We start from the raw sequence: 23109 nt of genomic DNA on the forward strand, positions 1-23109 counted from the left end.
GTATATCACTGGTTTTATGGTGCATTTATCCAGAAATTCTTCCTCAAGGTGTCCCATGAAGATGTGGGCATATTGGGGAACCATTCTGCTACCCATGGTTGTTCCCATGGTTTGGACAAAGTGTTTGTTGTTCAGGGTAAAATTTTTATGGCTGAGCATGAAATGGATGAATTTGATGATGTGTCTAGGGTTGTCCATTGTTGCTAGCATTTTTGACTGTACAGGGATAGGGTTTTTTTTTTCTTTTTTTTTTTTCTGAAGAGGAGGAAAACAAATGGAAAAAAACAGGAAGAAACTTCTGCGGATGATTTCAATTCTCTTTATACTTAAATTGCTTGATATTGCTCAGTTTTCTGTTTAACTGATACAACTACTAGGAGCTTGTCCATGAAAAGCCAAGGAAATTAATTAGAAATTGGTCAAGTTCATATTAGCTGTTGAGAAGAGACAAACAGTAATTGACTTTAAAACTAAACAAAAGGAAAAGAAAGAGTCACATAGTTAACTTTGCAGTGTGACAATCTGTGAACCTTAAGAATCTGGGATGTTCTATTCAGCTTAGATATGCCACCTAGAAATTTGGATGCTTATCTGAACTTTTTGGTCTGCAAAATTCGTATGGAAGTCTTTCAAGAACAGGACCTCTCCCAGAGCTCGATGCTGCCCCCTTTCCTCATGCTGAATAGGACCTTACTACATGGAAATACTCACAAAGTAAGATTATACAGCGTGTAAGTGTAGCAAAATCTGATCTTTATTGCTTTGTAATTGCCACTTCTACACTATAGGATGGAATCAGAAAGCACCAAGGTATGTGGATATAAATAATAATGAGGGGAGGGAGAGGAAATTTACCTGAAGTTTTTGAAACTTGAGTAGAGATTTGGTTTCAGTTTGGCTCTTACCTTATTTTTAAAAGGTCACCCATCCCTACACTGAGGTTGCTAATACACACCACCTAGTACTCATAAAGATGCTGTCACTGCACTTTTTTCTTTGTCAGCATTCCCTGCTGTCACACTTTACGTGAAGGGTATATTTATAAAGGATTATTAAGTGATCAATAGCTCTTGTAATAAACAGTTAATCGAATGTTATCTATAGCACATGAGAGTCATCTCTGTCATATGGGAGAGAAGCTGAGCCCTGATTAGGGGGTGGGGCTTCTCTGACTAGGGGTCCTATAAAGGTAGCCAGTGACACAGACAGCTGCAGCGGCACAGGAGCCAGCAAACAGAGCTGTAAACAGAGGAGTTTCAGTGGGAGTTTACAAGAGGAGTTTGCAGGGGAGACTAAGAGACCTAGGCAGAGGAATAGACAGGCTAGTGAAGGAAGTGGGTGGTGTTCTACCGGCATCCTGGTACCCATAGGGAGTTTGTTTTGCTGTGGGCGGTGATGAGTTTTTTTCCTTTGTGTTTCCTGGACTAACAGGTTTTAGGTGGGAAGGCTATGACTGATACAGAGGCAGCAGTGGAAGATGCAATGAAGATGACTGGATGTGGAAGCTGAGGCATGTACATGATCATGGAGGGGGTACCTGAAAAGAGTTTCGTTTGCGTGAAGTGCCGCCTGATAAAACTGATGGAAGAAAAGATCCGAGAACTGGAGATGCTGGTGGAAACTCTGGTTGAGTTTAGAAGGGGGTTTGAACGGATGATGGAGCAAAGACATGAGGACGCTGAAGGGAAAAGCTCAAACTTGCAGATGGAAGCAGGACTAAAGATTTCTGAGGTGAGACTGCTGGGAGAGGAGAGTGGACGGTGGAAGCATGTGACTAAGAGAACCAGGCAGAGGAAAAGACGGGCCAGTGAAGGAGAAATAGAGCTCAGGAACAGATTTATGGGGTTGGAAAATGAAGAAGGGGCACAGCAAGTGGTCACTGAAGGTGAGAGGGCAAGGAAAAAGAGAAAAGCAGCTAGTCCTACAGGAAGAGGGGAAGAGTCAATGGAGATAACACCAAATATGAGCCCCAGGAGAGTACAGGATGGGTTGCAGAGGATTGCAAGGGACGATAGGAATCAAGAGGGCTTGCAGCCAGAGGGAACAGGGGATAGATTAGAGAATCGCACTGTCATCAGGAAAAGGCAGGTCTACGTGATTGGGGACTCCTTACTGAGAAGAACAGACAGGCCCGTAACTAGAGCTGATCTGAAGAACAGAAGGGTGTGCTGTCTGCCGAGTGCTAAGATAAGGGATGTGGACCGGAGGCTGAGAAGGATCCTAATGGGAGCGGGAAAGAATCTGCTGATTGTCCTTCATGTGGGAACAAATGATACGTCTAGATTCTCGCTGGAACATATCAAGGGAGACTACGCCAGACTGGGGAAGACATTTAAGGAAATCGAGGCTCAGGTGATCTTTAGTGGGATTCTGCCTATTCCTAGAGAAGGGCAACAAAGATGTGACAGGATTATGATGATCAACAGATGGCTCAGGTAGTGGTGCTATAAGGAGGCCTTTGGGATGTATGGCCATTGGGAGGCATTCATGGACAGAGGACTGTTCTCTCACGGTGGACTTCATCTAAGTAAGGAGGGAAATAGACTTCTAGGATGGAGGCTGGCACAACTGATTAAGAGAGCTTTAAACTAGGAATTTGGGGGAGATGGTTGGGAGATGTCCAGGTGATCTCCACGCACGAAATTTAACATTGAGAGGGAAGAAACGAAATAAGAAAGGGTACAGCTGTGGATAGGAGAATGGACATAAGGAGGAAGGGTAGTGCAAGTACCAGTCTAACAGGTAATACTGGCAGTAGAGCTTGGCTTGTTTAGCCTAACCAATAGAAGGCTGAGGGGAGATATGATTGCTCTTTATAAATATATCAGAGGGATAAATATCAGGGAGGGAGAAGAATTATTTAAGCTCAGTACCAATGGGGACACAAGAACAAATGGATATAAACTGGATATCAGGATGTTTAGGCTTGAAATTAGATGAAGGAGTGAAGTTCTGGAACAGCCTTCCAAGGGGAGTAGTTGGGGCAAGAGACATATCTGGCTTCAAGACTAAGCTTGATAAGTTTATGGATGGGATGGTATGATGGGAGAACCTAATTTTGGCAATTAATTGATCTTTGATTATTAGCGGTAAATATGCCCAGTGGCCTGTGATGGGATGTTAGATGGGGTGAGATCTGAGTTACTAAAGAGAATTCTTTCCTGGGTGCTGGCTGGTGAGTCTTGCCCACATGCTCAGGGTTTGGCTGATCACCATCTTTGGGGTCGGGAAGGAATTTTCCTCCAGGGCAGATTGGCAGAGGCCCTGGAGGTTTTTCGCCTTCCTCTGCAGCATGGGGCATGGGTCACTTGCTGGAGGATTGTCTTCACCTTGAGGTCTTTAAACCACAATTTGAGGACTTGAATAACTCAGACATAGGTCAGGGGTTTGTTACAAGAGCGGGTGAGTGAGATTCTGTGCCCTGCGTTGTGCAGACTAGATGATCATAATGGTCCCTTCTGACCTTAAAGTCTATGAGTCTATATGCTTATAATACCTAGGGATATTATAACAGCAGGGATTTGACCTGTTTGTTTTGTATGAAAAATACAATGTATCATCCCCAATAGCACTTTGAGAATTTATTAGTAAATCCATTCATTAGTTTATTAAATCTGTCTCTGTATAGTGCAAACTACAAACAGAAGGTTGTGTTAGAATTTCTACACTGGAATGCCATTTTCTTCTGTCAGCTATTCCAGGAGTTCTCTTTTTTTATTGTATTGCATATTTCTGAAACTTCTTGTATAGAGTCATTAAAGTTCTGACCACCTTTCACTGCATTCCCCTGTCATTTCACTTTCTCCCTTTATTAACTGGGCAAGGTAACAATATATGATCATTACAATCTAAGCAATATGACCTACTGACCATGCGCTTAGGTTCCATTTATAAATCTTTGTTACAAAACGAAGGAATTCACACATTAGCTGAAATGTACTTCAAATTGCACATGAAGCTTTCATTGCACTCTGTCACTAATGAAAAAAATCTCAAAGTCTGCAGTAAAGCACAACTCCTTAGCCATCCCTGCCTTGTGACTATTGTCATTATTACTAGTTTTATGTATTATTTGTATTACCTTTTTTTCCTCATATGACCATATGGGGGCAAGATTTGTGGCTAGGTGACTTCTGAAAGGGGATGTTATTATTTAACATTTATATTGCAGTAGCATCTAGAGGTCAATCAGACTGGGATTCCATTGCGGTAGGCACTATGCAAACATATAGGAAATGACAGGCCCTGTCCTGAAGAACTTGCCATCTGAGATAGGATGAGACGTTCACCTGTTCTCATCTCTGAGGATTAAGGTACAGCAGAGAGCCATATTGCCTGTCTACTGGCAGCAGTTCATTTCACTCTCTTCCAGTTCCTTCCCCACCCCACCCAGTATTTTGTCTACCAGCTACCCAAGCCAAACTGAAGCAGTTAATGTGCAGGTTCTGTTCTGTACAAGGATTTTCAATGACATTCACATAGCGACTCCAGCAAGGTGAGGGCAAAATGCTTTGAGATGTTCCTGAACAAAAGGAGCTATGTAAATGGAGCAGTATTATTACTTGTGTTTTTTTTTCACTTCCTTCTAGTGGGCAAACATCATCCCTTTCTGCTTGGTGTGATGGGCAGAAAGCAGAGTCACCCTGAAAGAAGCAGCCAGTATGTGTCACTTCCTCAGTCTGACAGTAAGGTGTGTTTTATATGACAACTTGGAGACGAAGCACATCACCTTCTTTAGGTACTAGATCTTTCTGGGCTCTGCCAGACAACAAGTGACTGGGAGCCAAGGACACTTGTGTGGCAGGCGGGGGGCTGTCAGGACAGCCACATACACGGTTTCAATGAGGAAAAATAACAAAATTTGCAACATGTCTACAGAAGAGGAAATGCAACTCAGAACTCCCTCCTACCTGCAGCCAGAATGCACTTAGCTGAGTGTAGGTCAGAGTACCTGCAGATCATCAATAAAACGTAGTCATTTATCTGTACAGTTGTACCTGAAGGAGTTCCTAAACAGGCTTCTCATTGCCTAACAAGTCACTGTCTCAGGCCCTGATTCTGCAAGGCACTTAGGTACGTGCTCAACTTTAAGCATATGATTACTCAGATCCTTAAAAGTTAGGCCTGTGCTTACATATCTTGTTGAACAGGACTTCAGTACCATGGTCTCAGTGTGGTTTCTCTTTGTCTCTATGAATTGGCAAAGAAGTGATCAGCAAAGAGAAACTCAAAATGTAAAACTGTGCTTGAATCTTCATCTGAAAAGGAGAACTGGAAACCACAGCAACAAATGAATCTATCAAATTAATTTAGCTTCCTTTTCTGCTGATTGGATATGTGCAAGCAAAGTGATAGTTCCTCAAATGTGCTTATTATTCACAAGTATCTAATGATTTTTTAACAATATGCTACAGCCCAGATTCTCATACCCTTACTGATAGTGAGTAATACCTGGCTTCTGGAGTAGTTACGGGACAACAAGGATGGACGCGTGCACATAACTCAATGGAAGTGCTCACACACACAACTAGTCAGAGTTTCTCAAACGGGATTTTTCTCCCCCAATCAAAAAAGTGACCCCACCCCCCTTTTAAATCACAGTTAAGGAAAAACTTGATGTTTTCTGCATTTTTCATCACTTGATGGCAATTTTTATGTTGTGAAGTCCTGCCTTGCCCCAGGAGTCCTGCTCAGCAGGGGGATGGGTAGAGGGAAGGAGCTGGGCTCTCCACACCCCAGGCTTGTGCTGGGTAGAGGGTTAACAGGAAATCCCAGCCCTACTTCCTGCTTTCAGCTCTTTGCATGCGTTGCTAGAGAGTGCACATGCCATTGCAGGGACTCAGCTGACTCAGAGTCTTAGCCCTGGGCTGAGCAACAGGCTCAGGGAGCAGCCTGAGCATTTGGTCACCATGTATCTAGAAACAGGGCCTACAGGAGAGCCAGTCTCCAGGCGACTTAACAGGTGTAGCCGGCTGTTGTAGGCTGTTGGCTGGCTATAGCACCCGATGGCTTAGAAGTGAAAAGTGCAAGGTCATGCACTTAGGAATTAATAATAAGAATTTTAGATATACGTTGGGGACGCATCAGTTGGAAGTGACAGAGGAGGAGAAGGACCTTGGGGTATTGGTTGATCACAGGATGACTATGAGCCGCCAATGTGATACGGCTGTTAAAAAAGCAAATGCGATTTTAGGATGCATCAGGCGAGGTATTTCCAGCAAGGATGAGGAGGTGTTAGTACCGTTATATAAGGCGCTGGTTAGACCCCATCTGGAATATTGTGTGCAGTTCTGGTGTCCCATGTTCAAGAAGGATGAATTCAAACTGGAACAGGTCCAGAGACGGGATACTAGGATGATCCGAGGAATGGAAAACTTGCCTTATGAAAGGAGACTCAAAGAGCTTGGCTTGTTTAGCCTGGCCAAAAGAAGGCTGCGGGGGATATGCTTGCTCTATATAAATATATCAGGGGGGTTAACGTTAGGGAGGGAGAGGAATTATTTAAGTTTAGTACTAATGTAGGCACGAGGACGAAGGGGTACAAACTGGATATTAGGAAGTTTAGACTTGAAATTAGACGAAGGTTTCTAACCATTAGGGGAGTGAAGTTCTGGAACAGCCTTCCGAGGGAAGTAGTGGGGGCAAAAGACTTATATGGCTTTAAGACTAAGCTTGATAAGTGTATGGAGGGGATGTTATGATAGGATAGTTTAATTTGGGCAATCGATCTTGGATTATCACCAGATAAGTCTGCTCAATGGTCTGCGGGGAGATGTTGAATGGGATGGGAACTGAGTTACTGCAGAGAATTCCTTCTTGGGTGCTGGCTGGTGAGTCTTGCCCACATGCTCAGGGTTTAGCTGATCGCCATATTTGGGGTCGGGAAGGAATTTTTCTCCAGGGCGGATTGGCAGGGGCCCTGGAGGTTTTTCGCCTTCCCCTGCAGCGTGGGGCATGGGTCGCTTGCTGGTGGATTCTCTGCAGCTTGAGGTCTTCAAACCAATTTTGAGGATTTCAATAACTCAGTCCTGGGTTAGGGGTTGTTATAAAAGTGGACGGGTAGGGTTCTGTGGCCTGCCTTGTGCAGGAGGTCAGACTAGATGATCATATTGGTCCCTTCTGACCTACGAGTCTATGAGTCTACGAGTCTATGAGAAGAGTCAGCAGACTGGCTCGTAAGCCCAGCAGCAGCAGCAATTCAGCAGCTGCTCAAAAGAATTGCCCATAACTATGATAGCTTTTGTACCTCCTGGTTCCCAGCCCTGCTCTTGCCTTGCCTTGCCTTGCTCCACCTAACCAACTTGTGATCCTCAGCTCTGGTTACTGACCTCTGACTCTGGCCGCTGAATCTGGCTGCCCACTCCTATCTCTAGGCCTGACTGCCCATATCTCATTCTCTGACATCATGAGCGTCCACAGCACTGCAGGTGAGGATCAGCCAGCGTCCAAAGGGAAGGAGGTCCCTGAGCCAGGACTGGGGCTGGCTGTTTGCTGATGGAGGGGACGGTTTGTTTCTGATAGCAGTATTGGGAGGGGTGAGTATGTTTTTCCTGCCTTCCCAACGGCTGTAGGAGGGATGGGAGTTTGGAACTGACTACCAGTAAGGGGATCTTCTACCACACACTCAATGAAAACTTTCACTAATGGCTTCAATTAAAAAAAAGTCGCACCCCAAAAAGGAAAAATGGAACAATTTTGATCCCAGTGAAATGGAAGCAACTTAATTTTTGATTAAATTAAAAATAAATAAATAAAAGCTTTCGCCCAGCCCTGCTCACCTGCATAAAGTCCTGCCTCTGACTAAATGTTTGCATTGTCAGGGCTCCATTCTGCTCGGGGGGTTGTTAAACATACAAACTTTAGCTCCGAATATGATTGGAGAAAGTGCCTGCTTTGCTAATAGATCAGAAAAGGAAGAATATTTTGCAGATGTTTTTATAAGGCACCATATCTTTCTTATTTATTTATTTTGCAAAGCTGCTGCTTCTTTCCATTCGCATCCACAGCCAAGCGTACACTGCCTAAGGTCCTCTGTGTTTTATGTTGGGCATACGTCAAAATGGAGAAAGGCAAAAGCAAGCTTTTAACTCTGCTTCTCCGTACTAAGGACAAGGAGCAGCATGGTGAAAAATTCTACTCAAAGTCGTCATAGGGACCCGCCTTTTCAGGGATAAAAATGTCCTCAGTTGGGGATGTGAGCAATGCTCCAGCATTTTCACTTTCCCCCTGTTGTGTTCCCAGCCTTCACTGTTCTGCTGCCAGCAGGCCCATTTAATGTAAAGCTTACTGGTAAATAAAGAGGTGTCCCTCATGTTCATTCAAGTCCCGGAGTATAGGGAAGCCCTGAAGCAGGAATTAAATGACAAATACACCTTTTGTCTGAACTCTCTCTTGATTCAGGAATAAATCAAGCTAAATACATTTCCAAAATTACCATTTTAAAAATAAACAAATAAAAAGTTGAAGCTGAGCTTTTAATGCGTAGTGAAGAAATAAGTATTTTCTCTCAGCGCTCCCTATAGCTATAGGTTACCTCATTTGGCTTTAAATTGTCTCTTTCATTAAACTAGAACTGCATGAGCTGCCATTATGTGCTGATAATGAGAGAGACAGAGAGCCATTAAAAAAGCTTCCAATACATTTGCTGTATGTAGGCATCCTTTAATGTGCTTCACCTTCTCATTGTTTATTGTCATTAGGATATGCCCAGTTACTCATGTTTAAAGCTACTGTTAAAATAATATTCCAAAGTGCTTTACAGATGCAAAAGTACATCTACCAATGAAAGTGTATGTAATCAACAACATTATAAAACATTTTTAACATCTGATTGGCCAATCAACATTTCAGATTATCGGGTTTCTGACTATCAGGCCAAATTCTATCCTCAGAGGTGCACATGTAGCTCCCAGTCATGCATACATATGAGGGAATGTGATCCTTATTTTGTCCTTATGTGGGCCTGAGGGAAACCTGGTCCCTATTTTGCTGAGTGGTGTCCTGTATGGTATGTTGAGGACGGTGTTTGAAATTGCAAGCTATCACTTTAACAGTGTGTGTCAGGGAGGGCAGTGTTCCTGGTCCTGCTTGCAGGCTAGGGGACGCTGTAGAGAAACATGCAATCAGTTTTGCAGACTAACGGACTAGTGCAACTTGGGGAGAGCTGTGCCTCTCTGTTTTTAGGGAACAGCCTACTTTGTCTCTTTCTGATCTGGGGTTCTTATGTGTTATTATTTGAATTCTAACATGACAATTTTCAATGATACTTCAGACCATGAACAATGTCAAAGAGTTCTACAAATATTTTCTTTGTCAAATCACTGGTATGATGATGGTCAATAATAAACCTTTCAGCTAAGACTTTCAAAATTAGGGGCATAAATTTAGACACCCAGACTGGGATTTTCAATGAGGACTAAGGGATTCAGGTGCCTAATGCCGACTGAAAGGCAGTAGGAGTTGCAACGCTTCCTTAGACGCTTTTGAAAATACTGGCCTAAACCTCAGTGTAGGCACCTAAACAGATAACCTGATTTTCAAAAGTGCAGAGCAGCCAGAAGCTCCTGTTGAAATCTATGGGAACTGTCAGGTGATCAGCATCTCTGAAAATCAGGTTACCTATTTAGGTCCCTGCTATTTATTTAAGGGTCAAGCTTAAGCTCTTAAATGACTTAGTCACTTTTGACAAGTTTGCCCTAGGATCCTAATTTTAGCCTAATGTTCGGCTACTATTTTTGAAAATTGTGGCCTTTAATTATATTCTTGTTGTGCTGTCCGCACAATAGCCCAAAACTGCAAGCTTGTTAGTTCTTTTTGTTCTGAATTCATACAGCACCTAGCACAGTCCTCTCCTACTCTGTGATTTGGGCTCCTACATGTTACTGCAACCCAAGTTAACATAATTCATAACACACTATAAGTCTCCCTTAATAATTCTGCCTTGTATGGTCTTCATGTGCTAACACTCCTCTGGGTAAAAGGTCCCTGACTTGTTCAGTGCAGCATGTTCTAATCTATCTGGAGTACCTAGCACAGTGTTTGTTTATTCTGATTTCCTCTAAGGAGGTTTTCTCAGGGTGTCTGGAGGCTTTGCTTGCTCCTGAAGCACAGGGCTCTGACACTATTATGAAACAAGATTGTTTTATCCCCTCCCGAGGCAGCCTCTGGTGGAATGGGAATATTTCAAGGACTCTGAAAGTGTGCATAGAGTCTCTGCTCTGTGAACTAGTACAAGGCCATCCTCAGACCCTTCACAATCACTTTGCCACTTGCTCAGTTGTTGTACAGCAATACCATCCAGTCAGTTCTATCGCTGGCTATTCCCAGCTTCATAACTAGCATGGCATCCTCACCTCAATTAGGAAAAGTGATCCATTAAATTTTATAACTTCTAGGGCCCAATATGCTGCCAGGGCATGCATGCATTATGACACCTGTGGCCTGCTAGCTGGAAGAACCCAAAGAAATGAAAAAAAAAAAGGGGCAACATTTCAAAGTTTTCCTTCTGCAAACACTAGTAAATATTTACTAAAAATAGTCCCTAGGGTCAGATTCTGTTCCTCTTACTCATGCCACATTGTGCTTTGCTTGCAGATACACCCACTGATTTCCATTAAGATACTTGTGCAGTAAGTCACTAAATGTGGTAAGAGCTGCAGGCGTTGGCCTAATAAAAGTTCAATTGTCCTGTGAAGAGTTAGTGGGCCAAATTGGAAATGAAATATGATAAGCACTGTATGATACAGAGGAACATTATTCCTGATTTAGGGACTCGATCCTGTTACCATCAATATTAGGGTGAGTCTTTTTAATATGTGTGGCCCAATCCAACACATCCATAACTGTGGAGTCACTACCAACACTTCCATGAAATACACAATGTATTGTTTCAATGAATCACTTTTGGCTATTCCACTTTCACCCACTAAAAGTGGGGTGAAATCCTGGCCCCATTGAAGTGAATGACAAAACTTCCATTGTCTTTAGTAGGGCCAGGATTTCACTCCTGGTATTTAATATCTGTCCAGTGGCATTCATCCCTGATACTTGTTGGAGGTGGAGAGAGGAGCATGAGTTGGGTACTGCTCCCCTAGACATCAGAAGTCAAGAGTACCTTTCCATAATGTGTAGTATGCTTGTAGCACTTAAGGACCAATCATTTAAAATGATCATTGGATCCAGTGGCAAACACTCCACGCTCACCCACCCCTCCATAACTGTAACTGAATAAATACTGATCAGTTCCAAAGAGATATAAGCATAGCCTAGCAAACATTTATACACATGCTTAATTTTATGGATGTGCATAGCCCCACTGGGCTATGCACATTGGGATTACTTCTGTAAATAAAGTTATGCAAGCATTTGCAGGATGGGAACTATAATGTGCATTGCACCGAAGGCAGCGCTGCTCCTTCCATCACCACCTCTGATACTAAGAGGTGCATGCCTATTTAAATACCATGTCTCAAGGGGAAAGCTTAATCACAAAAAGGGGTTCATTTCAAACATAAATTGCTTATTTCTAAGCAAGCAAGGTAAATTCATGGTTTAAGTAACTGCTTTGGAATACAAAGTAAATGGGACTCGTAAAAGTGTCTGCCCCCTGTAAAAGAGAGCACCATAACATTATCGAGCTGCAAGTATAAACTATGTAGGAATCTCAGCTCTGCTCTGCATTGCATATGCATGTGCACATCTGCCTCAAGGTAAAACAGGAATTTAGTGAACAGGGTGGGAAGGCAGCGCTTTACTTTTTGTAGAGGAAAAAATGTTGAAAGTCAAAATATAACAGATCTTGGATGAGATGGAAAGACAAGAGAATGAGGTAATTACAGAAGCAGAAAACAGTGGGTGAGGAGACAGCCTGAGACTATAAGGGATGAGGCCACTGAATGTGAATGAACTGATGGTTTATAAACTGTGAATTACATCTGAAAAAATGTTCAGTGCATGTTAACTTTGAAGGAGCATGACCCTTCACCTGTTGCAGGTCGCCCATCAGACCATGAGAATGGCAATGTGTTCACCACAGACCGGATTGGAGATGTGATGACCTGTTTTTGCATTATGTTCTCCCACCTTCTGATTGCTATCAGAGAAATGAGGGAGCTCGTTTGCCTTGCATTGCCTTTGTAAATGGTGGGCTTTATTCACAATAACCTGCAACAACAAATGTTGATGGGAAACAGTATGAAAGGGAGACAAAGACTGAATTAGTCCTGCTATCACTGAAGGACTGTCTTAAGATCATGTCTGATAAACAAGAAAAGTGTGGAACCAGGATTCAGGGAACGAAAATCGGTGTGTTGAAACTAGGCCTAATTTGTGAACAAGATAATGGTAGGACAGGCTATTCTGTTCACCAGTTCCTCTTGAGGTCCTGACTAGTGTTCTTCCTCAGGAATTGAAATTGGGGGAGGGGTTCGAATTTACCGGGGAGGAGGGGGTCAGGGCCAATAAGGGGTGAGTGTGAAGGGGGGCTCTATGCCACCACAGTAAAAACTGAAAAGTGTTTCATGACCATTTTATTAGATTTAACTCATGTTTTAAAATCATCACACAAATTAAAGTTGGCTACTCAAACCTTCTATGAAGCATGACATCTACATCCTTTTTCGTTTCTTGTTATAATTTTGCACAGCTCTGGTAATGAATTTCTTGAATGCAATGTGTTCATCTTTGGTGGCATATCGTGCGTCCGGTACTTCTATTCCTTCAGTTGATATACTCATTAGTTCATTCACATGATCAGGCAGAAGGAGACTTCTTTCAGAACATAAAATTCTATTCAAAGATGAAAAAGAATGTTCAACTGTAGCTGTTGTTACTGGAAGTAGCAACAGATGAATTCCTACTTCTTTCATCCCAGGAAACAGAGCATAAATATCAGGTCAAGCCACTAGTGATGATAAAAAAGAAATTGAAGTCAAATCTTCATTCATTTGTCATATGATATTCCACTCTGTGTTCAAATTCCCTTTTCTGTCCTGAGCACATGGCAGCCCCATTGCTGATAGTGCCTCATTCCACTCAACTGTTAGTGTTTTATAGGACAGGGATCTGTAAAAGCTACATAGAGGTTGAGTAGAATCTAGGCCCTGGTCTACACTAAGAGTTTAGGTTGAATTTAGCAGCATTAGATCAATTTAACCCTGCACCCGTCCACACGACAAAGCCATTTTTGTCGACTTAAAGGGCTCTTAAAATCTATTTCTGTACTCCTCCTCAACAAGGGGACTAACACTGAAATCGACATCGCCGGGTCGAATTTGAGGTAGTGTGCATGCAATTTGATGGTATTGGCCTCCAGGAGCTATCCCAGAGTGATCTATTGTGACCGCTCTGGACAGCACTTTGAACTCAGATGCACTAGTCAGGTACATAGGAAAAGCCCCGGGAACTTTTGAATTTCGTTTCCTGTTTGGCCAGCGTGGTGAACTCAGCAGCACAGGTGAACTTGCAGTCCCCCCAGAATGTTTCTACTCTCCCCCTATCATCTCCATCCCTGAGGTTATTGCAGATTAGAAGGTGAAAAAAACACACTTGTGATAACATGTTTTCTGAGCTCATGCAGTCCTCCCGCACAGATAGGGCACAGTGTAATGCACGGAGGCATTCAGTGGCAGAGTCCAGGAAATAATTCTGTGTTTGCTTAACGGCAAAAAGCATCGTGTCTTGCTAGCGATCCTGCCCGAGCCAGGTTGCTGTGTCACATGCACTCCGCACTGTGTCAGCATTGGGTGGGGGCATGACCACTTTGTGAGCAGGAAGGCCATAGATATAGACATTGCATTAGGGAGCTTCTATAGCTAGAGAAAACATTCCTGTGCATTCGGCAAGGTCTGTGGCAAAATAAAAAAGAAGCCCCATAGTGTAGTGGTTATCACGTTTACCTAACACACAAAAGCCCTGTAGTGTAGTAGTCATCATGTTCACCTAACACATGAAACATCCCCAGGTGGAAACAGGTCACTGTTCCTTTTTCTGACTCCTCTTCTGCATTTTTAGTCTTAGAACAGACCGCACTGTGAAATTTTACTTTGAATTTTATCAATTATGAGTTAAATAACATGGAAGCTCTCTCTGAGTTATAGTCCTGGGTTCTTACCCTTGCTCTGATAAATTAACATTTTTGTTAGGGGCAGGGGAAAATTTTCATGAAGCCTTTTATAGGTACTAAATGCTATCTAGGGCACTGAAATAATCTTAATGTGGCCCATGGAGTGCGATCCTTTGTTCTGGATTTGTCATTCCACAAGTTGAACTGCTCCTTACTGCTGTCCAGGCTTCATGAGCCGTGGGAGCAAGGGGCAGGCTGGAGTAGGTGCGACTGCACGGTGCTGCCGGCTGGGAGAGCGGCCTGAGGCAGAAGCCTCCAAGTCGCATGATATTCCAGGCAGGACTGAACCTCCATGAGATGAAACTTAAAGAAGAGAATGACCCGGAGTAACTCGCATTTGGTGCTCTAAGAGGAGGATAGCCATGGGGCACGGGTCATTTGCTGGGATTCTCTGCAGCTTGCGGTCTTCAAACCACAATTTGAGGACTTCAATAACTCAGACATAGGTTAGGGGTTTGTTATAGAAGTGGATGAGTGAGATTCTGTGGCCTGCATTGTGCAGGAGGTCAGACTAGATGATCATAATGGTCCTTCTGACCTTAAAGTCTATAAGTCTATGTCTTTCTAGGCACCCCAATTGACCTCACCGAGGTCTGCCAGCTGAGTGGGGCTGAGCGGGACCCCGGCTGGCAGGAGCTGGTGGATGGAGCCCCAGACCAGCAGTGGGCTGAGCCGCTCAGCCTGCTGCCAGTCTGGGGCTCCATCCACCGGCCCTGCTCAGCCCGCTGCCTGCCTGGGGTTCCGAGCATCCAGGCAGGCAGCGGGCTGAGTGGGTCCGGCAGACAGGACCCCGAAAAAAAGGCACAAAACAATTGTCTGCCATTGCTTTCTTGGGGGCGGGGGGGCGGCGCTGACAACACGTACCCAAAAGTTTTTGCCCCATCAGGCACTGGGAGCTTAACCCAGAATTCCAATGGGCAGCAGAGACTGGGGGAACTGTGGGATAGCTACCCACACTGCACCGCTCTGTAAGTCAATGATAGCAATGGTAGTGAGGATGCACTCCACTGACTTAATGAGCTTAGTGTGGACATACGCAATAGACTGTATAAAATTGAATTCTAAAAAATCAGCTTCTATAAAATTGACCTAATTTCATAGTGTAGACATACCCTAGAAGTTGCTCTTGTAGATTTTTAAGAATCAATTCTCTGTACTTTTCCAGTTGTCTTAACAAACACTGCTTGTCCTCTTCACTTAAGGATTCAATATAAGTGCCTTCATTAGTCAACTTCTTAACTGAAGTCTTTGGTTCTTCCAGTACTTTTTCAATGGATAGCTCTCTGATTGATCCAAATGTAGCTTCTATTGCTGGACAAAGATCTGCTACTGTTGTAGAGGATGCCTGGATGGCATTGTTTAATGACCCAAGTAGCTTCAACAGCAGACTAAGAAGAGAGAGAATGGCAATAGTCTTTTCTGAATGTAGTAACAAAGTAATCCACCAGCCTCACTACTTAGAGCCATCCCATCTTGGTAGATATTTTCCAAAGCCAGTAAAAACGGCTGGAGTAATTTTAAGACAACAGCCAAGGATCACTCATGAGAAAGCCAGAGGGTTTTCCCAGGTGGGACTAATTTGAACTTCAATCCCAGTGTATCTTCTATTTGTTTCCAAGACATTCAGTCTTTTTGGGCTCTTACTGAAAAAAAGAATATAATGAAGACATTAAATGTATATCATTTTTAATATCTTTTGAAGAGTCTGTAGCTCATACTAGTGCTAGTTAGAATAGATGGCCTCTGCAATGTGTATAGGAGAGATTAGGGTTCCACTTTTCTTTGATCAAAGCTTGTACTCTACCATGTCTTCCAGAGAAGTTTGCAGCTCCATCAAATGCATAAGCAGCCAGCTGTTTGGGGTCCAATTGACAAGCATTTAACTCTTCTAAGATGTGAGTTGTCACAGATGAAGCCGATGTGTCTTCTATAACTTAAACATCTAGAAATGCATCTACTGGCCTACCACTGACATCAAGATAACGTACACAATGACTTAATACTTGATTCCCATTCGCATCAGTGCATTCATCAGCCATGTATGCAAATTTTTTGAATGTGGTGAGAGAGTTCTTCACTTTTTCAACTGTTGAGTCTTTCACTGTTGCACCGCATGCTTCTAGCCAGTCAGCTGAGTTTCTTGCAGAAAGATAGCAAGCATTTGCTCAACTTCAGGATGAATACATGACAATGCACTTAACATTGGCCTCCAGTTTGTAGTGTGTGGTTTCTTTTGTTTAAATAGAAAGTAGGATGCCACAGCCATGTTTGTTCGCATGAACTGTGTTGTGTCTCCAGCATTCTTAACAGCCTCATTAACACTCACCAGTGTTGTTCTTGGTCAATGGAGACTCAGAGTTCAGAGGTGTTTTCACTTGAGTTCACCTCTCAGGTGGGGACAAGAAGGCATCTTGCTTGTTCCTCCAGCTGCTCACCATTCGCTGTGGCCACCATTGTTTGTTGTGCCACCATTCACTCCATCGCTCTGTTGCCAATGGCCCTGTGCCATCACCTTCTGCTGCCACCTACCACTGTGACCTCTGCGCATTGGTCTCTTGAGGTTCCACCCAGCTCTCAGTAATTTCAGCTGAGCCCTCAGTGCAGGAACCTCGCTGCTAGTGCAGACTGGGCTGTTTCTTCCACAGAAACACTGTCCCACAGCAGGTCTAAGCACTTAGACCTGATTATCAGTGATTTCAGCTGCAGTGGTCACTTAACATAACAAAAGACTATCTATGGAGCCTAATCAGCTCTGTCTTTAAACAGTGGAGGGGGCAGGTCAAATAATACTTGTGACTCAGGCAGACCATCAAGCAAAACATCTTCCCCACCCTCTCTCTTGATGCCCTCAATCAGCACAGGCTAAGTACAGTTCTACTGCCCTTTACTCATACAATAAGAACAACAACATTTCATTACCTACTTCCCCATTCAAGTGATTTGTAATCCAACCCCAGCCAAAATCTATCACTTGGGCAACACAGCTGTGTTTGCTGGATACCTAGGTAGATTAGGTGTGAATGTAATGCAATCCAGTCCTGAAGCCTTCCCCCGCCAGCCCCCAGCTCATCACTATCTGTCAGGGAGAGCTCATTTAGACTTTGCTCACAAATCATCATTTGAAATTATTAGGTTGGCCAACATCACTGAAATGAATGCACTGACATTGTTATAAAAAGCAACAGCTGTATAAGGAAGCTAGTCTGTGTTCATACTTTTCAAATCTATTATACATTTTCAGATACACGTATTTTATCATACACACTTTAAAAGCATATAAAGTGTATTAATATTTCAATTTCAATTCAAATTTCCAAACAATCACTAAATTGGCAACACTGCATGTAACTAGTTCACAAAACTAGGGGGAGGGGCAGGAGGTGCTGGGGAAATTCAGGGTAGGTGTAGGGAAATCCTTGGACTTCTGGCAGAAAGAGACTTTGGGTGAAAAATTGGCTACTGGAACAAACTGCACTGTCCTGGCTGCCTGGGACCCCAGACCTTTGTGATCCTGATCCTGAGATGTCCTGACCAGACTGGTCTAGAGAGAGGGACCCAAATGACATCACCACCTCTACCAGTTCCAGCTGAATCTCAAATACTCCCTGGGATGAAACAGGATTGGACTTTAACAACAACAGGAACAACAGCTCTAACCCTTCTCAACAAACTTCTCTTTTCCCCAGAAGGACAGTTATTACCATCTTTGATACCACCTGAGAGACTGTCAAACAAGGGGCTTTTTCCTTGCCAAAACACTCTCCAGCTAAAGGCAAAGGGAACAAGGGAAGTTGTTAAAATGAAATACTTATTTAGTACTTTACTTTCAAATGCTGTAACTGTTTTTCCTTCCTTTCTTTGTCTTTAATAAAAGGTTAAAAGGCTGTTGAATGGTGTTTGCACCGTGAAGCTAAGCAGGCCGAGGTCTCTGTATACCAAGCCCCGAATCTTATTTAACACACTGTTCATGTTGGACTATGACTGGATTATGTTAATACTTTGGGTCAATGGCCCATCCAACAGTGCGGTCACGTAAGCATGTGAAAAGCAGGGGGAACTCTCTTCTGGTAGAGGATAGCACAGTAGTCTTTCAGCAGTGATTGTGAATTGTGAAGCCCTTGACGCAGTACCAAGTGAACAGGAAAAAGAAAGGTGGCTGGGGGTGGAAGGATGGTTGGGTGGCTAGGGCGCTGCAGTAGGAGCTGTGAGATCTGAGCTCAGCTTGGCAATGGACGCCCTGTGAGACTTTGAGCAAATCACTTATCTGCGATGTGGCTTGGTTAAAATCAGTACAACGAGGATTCTGCTGCCCTATCGCATGGCACGGGGATTAGGTGGATAAAATCCATTAACGATAACATATAGGGTCAGGTTAGAAGCTAAGTAGATCATGTCTCACCCCTGGGTATCTCAAGACCATGGCTTCCACCTCAGGGCAAACTGTTCAGTAACAGGGAATTCAGCCCAGTGCCTGCTGTGACTCTCCTTAGACACACCAGCTAACTGCACTGCTTATTAACTCGTGAGGCTTTTGTATATATATATATATAGAATGTAAACAGTCCCCTTGGAAACCCTAGTCCCTCTTAACACTAGGTAAGCAGACTCATGTGACCACAGTGTCAGAGAAAAACCATGTTTCTCTCTTCTCAATGGATTGGACACATACCATAGCTTAGTTCCTCCTGAGATCTCCCTCCTCTATCCAATAAGAAAATGTTCAGTCCAATCCTGTAATAAACACGTGTAGGCTTTATTAATTACATGAAAATGAAGCAAGAGATATTTGCACAATACTAAGAATACTGAAGACATGACAACCTAAGTTTGTTTTTGTGTGTCTTAGAAAACTTCTGTTCACTGTAACAAAGTCTTATATATTGAGTTTCTAAGGCTTAGCCTAGTGGTGACAGCTAGGGGCCCATTACATGGCAGACAAAGTCCTTGCCTCTTGTGACCCTGTTTCCTTCCACTAGACAGCTTTTATCCCAATGCCCTGCGGTGTAGCTGTTCTGAGCCCAGGCTCACAGGTGCCAAAAGGGATTGGGGATGGGGAGTCCATGAGATAGTGCTTTAGCGATGTCCCAGAGTGAGAGTTTCCCCTTCTCCATTGTACTGTAAATTGGTTTCTACCTACTGTATTAATAGTCGAGCAGTTTCCTCTGTACGTGGTGCTTTTTAATGGGTATCAAGTGACCACTCTCTTCCCTAAGGGGTGAAAACATTTCTATGGGCAAAACTCAGCACTGTGATGGCTCTTGTTATCATAGAGCCTGCCCTAGCTATGAGTGAGTTATGTAAAAGACATGTACAGATATTACTCTTAACATGAGAAATACAGCAATTAGCATATGAGTATAACAATCATCTCTTCACCAGCAGTTAGGAACTTCCAAACACTCCATATGTTACTGCAATTGTAACATCTTAATTTTAATAACATTCCACCAGCAGACTCTCACTTGAAACATAGGCCTACAATTGTTCTAAGCCTCTAGCATCTCAGATCGTATTAACTCCCTTCCATTTCTTTCCGGAGATTGAACAAGTTGCCTTAACTGCTTGGGAAGGATTACAAAACCCAGGCTCAGCTGATGAAACAGAACTGTTTTGCTCCCATTTGTGGAATAGTGGAGGGCTTCTTGTGTTATTTACAAGGCACACATTTTCCAGGTTGCTTTTGATATGGTTAATGTGGTGAAACCAAGATGGGGAGTTTAAAAAAAACAACACACTATCACCAAAATACTCTTATTATAGTCAAGATGACATCACTAATGCGACAGGAGATAGTTAATACACAGAGATCACGGTAGACTAGATGAAGGGACTTGGTAATTGATTAGTTGTACTTTCTTGATGTGCATATATCATGGCTCATTCTATGGGAGACAGACGAGAGGTCAAGCAGAGCCTGTGAGGTGGTGCGGAGAATGTTTAAGCCGAATGCAATCAAAGAGAGAGAGATGCACACAGGATTATACCTAGGATATTTCTATTGCAGTTTAGGATTCTGGCAAGGTTTTCATCTTCATAAATATTGATTTTGTACGAGGCTAGATTTACTTTGTTACACAAGACAATCATTGAAGGTGTGTGGTTTATAAATCCTGTGCATGCTATTCTTGAAAGCATTCATCCTGCACAGTTTATAAAAAGAAGTTCTCTGCACAAGGAAGACACTGTTTGGGTAAAGGGAATGACGTGTTATTCAGTGTCTTGAATCTAATGAAATAAATCAAGCAAACAAACCCAAAGTCAACATCCACAAGAATGTTTTAATTATTCAGAATACATAATGGCTCATGGGTGAGAGCAGAAATAGCACAAGACTCACAATTATACTCTTAGCAAAGGGCCTGATCCTGACAGATGCTCTCCGTCTAGTCCCCTTGAAGTCAATGTTCCATCTGCAGAGGGATTGCAGAACTGGCACCTAATCCATCACCTAGGCTCTTCTGGCTTCTCTTCAATGGCATTTAATTCACTGTAATCTGGCAGGTCTTGCTCAGTACCCAGCTCAGAATGGCCAATCATTAGTGACATGCTGAGAAAACTCAGGGGATATTTAAGATCCTCCACCTACAGGTTTAAAGAAAAGTCTTAGGCCAAGATACCTCTGCACCTTTTTTTTATTTTAAGCACAGGAGTTTAAAAAGTGAACAGAAGTGATATATAAAAATGAGGTAATTTTACCACCAAAAGGTGAAAGTCAGTTAGGAATCAGTGCTCATTTCAGCATGCACGGAGATCAAATTTCCCTTCATCACCAAAGGTTTTGGCAAATCTCTCTCTTTGGCAAGAGAAACACAATAATTTCTAAGATCCTCTCATTCCATAATTATCAGGGGGCTGCGCCAAAAACATAAAAATAGAAAATTTCATTAGTGGCAGGAAAGCAATAAAAGACTCAAAAACACAGTTCAGTCCAGGGTACAAGTGTGTCTCAGTTAAAGCACAGGACTGGCAAGGTTCTGTTCTCAGCTCTACAACAGATGAGGTTCATCAGCCTGGCATTGACACTGGCACTAAATTCACCCACTAAAACACAAATAGCCACTGAGCTCAGCTTAAGCCTCTGAGCTCTGGTCGTGGTAATTTCAAAGTCTGATAGGATGAGCTCTCAATTGCTGACATGATACATGTGTGTTCAGAGTGACCCCTTGGTGGAATTTGTTAATATGCCCCCAGACAGCAGGGTTTAGAAATTAAGTGTAATGATTGAGCCAACACTCTGTTTTCTGCTCATTAGCTATTTGATGCTGTGATTTAGTGGGCTTTGCTGTACAAATCCTTCAGCGTGACAGGCCACAATGAACTTAGAGGATACGTTATTTCTCACATAGAAGCCAACTTCACATATTCCTCAGCTTTAAATTACTTCTCATGAGAGATGGTGCTTGGGGGGTTGATTAGCTAAACCTATGATGTCCAGTAAGTTACAGAGCATGGACAGAGGTTCCCCTACTATATCTCCATATGGGATTACAAGTTCATATTTCATGTTCTTAATAATTATTAAGCTTGGATATCTCTAGGTCATTAGGTATGAGGAAAGTCAATGAATAAATCTCCAAGAACATGAAACACTTGTAATATTGATTTGTATTATATTTTCCTCTACCAGGCAATTATTGTTATTCCACAAAGAGATAATGAGTTGCGTTTGTAAAAAGCATGAAGGGCTATGAAAGGCACCAGAATATATCTTCGGGAACATGCAACAGAAACACACTGAAATCAAGTACATTAAAGGTCTCTCTTGTGATTAGGATGAACATTTTCTGTCAAAACTGTTTTTCAAGTGAAAACTGGTTTTTCAGCTAAATGGAATTTTTCATTAAAAGTGTCTGTCCTTTCTATGGATTTTTTTAAAACTATTTGCCTAAAACATAAAATATTTCTGACAAAACCAAAATACTTCAATTTGAATAGCCTTCCACAGAGCATCATGGACGTTGTAGTTTGGTTGCTGCATGTCTCAGTTCTCATCTGTGGGCTAGGATATCCTTGGCAAGGCACTCCCAAGAGGCAGCCACTGGCCATCACCATTAGGGGACACTGTGGTGCATCTTGGGAGATGCAGTCTGACCAGGGAGCCTGGCTTATAAAAGAGAATAGAAGCGTGAAACACCTGAACTACAACTCCCATGAAACTATACAGCAGCATTTCCAAATCAAAATGTTTTGGGCCAGAATATTTTGATTTTTTGCCAAAAAGTTGAATTTTTCCTGGGGAAAATTTTAATGAAAAATGACTAAAGTTTTCTTGAAAGGTTGTGTGGAAAAATGGGAACTCTTGGTGGAAAAGTGAGAGTATTGAAGGGTGCTGCCAGTAGCAATTCCTGTAATTGTACTTAATGGGAGACAGGCAGGCCGAATAGCTCTTGGGAAATATCAGCTACAACATCCTCTGGAGGAAACAGAAGAGGACAAGGAAATAAAGAAGAAATGGGAATAGGACAGGAGGGGATATGGTGTCAGAAGCAACTCAGGTCAGGTAATGCGGTAATGTTAACTAGGATACCTCGAGCCTGATTCTTATTTACACCAAGACCCCTTGCTGCTATGGCTGTGTAAAGGCGGCTTCTGCAAATAAGAATCAGGCCCATAATGTCAAGTCTTAGACCAAAGAACACTGAACTTAATCAAACATTGAGACCTATAACCCTCATGGCTGCTGCTCCCCTCCAGTCCCTCTTCTCTCATCATTTTAATTATTTGCTAATTTCTCCTGGGAAATATTTGCCCTAGTCTATTAAGCAAATGCAGGACTTTATAATTATATGAACCTTTGTATATTTGACGTTAAAGAAGCAAACCTTACAGATAATTGTGAAGTTGCAGAGAGTAAACAAGGAGAAGCTAAAGGCATAGAGATTAGTTATTTGGTGCATTAAAAAATGATCATAAAAGACATGGAATATGTATTTAAAATATACATTTTAAAGTCTGCTATAATTCTACATTGATTTTAAATGAAGTAG

The sequence above is a fragment of the Gopherus evgoodei genome, chromosome 5, assembly GCF_007399415.2.
Source record: "Gopherus evgoodei ecotype Sinaloan lineage chromosome 5, rGopEvg1_v1.p, whole genome shotgun sequence".
Taxonomy (NCBI): domain Eukaryota; kingdom Metazoa; phylum Chordata; order Testudines; family Testudinidae; genus Gopherus; species Gopherus evgoodei.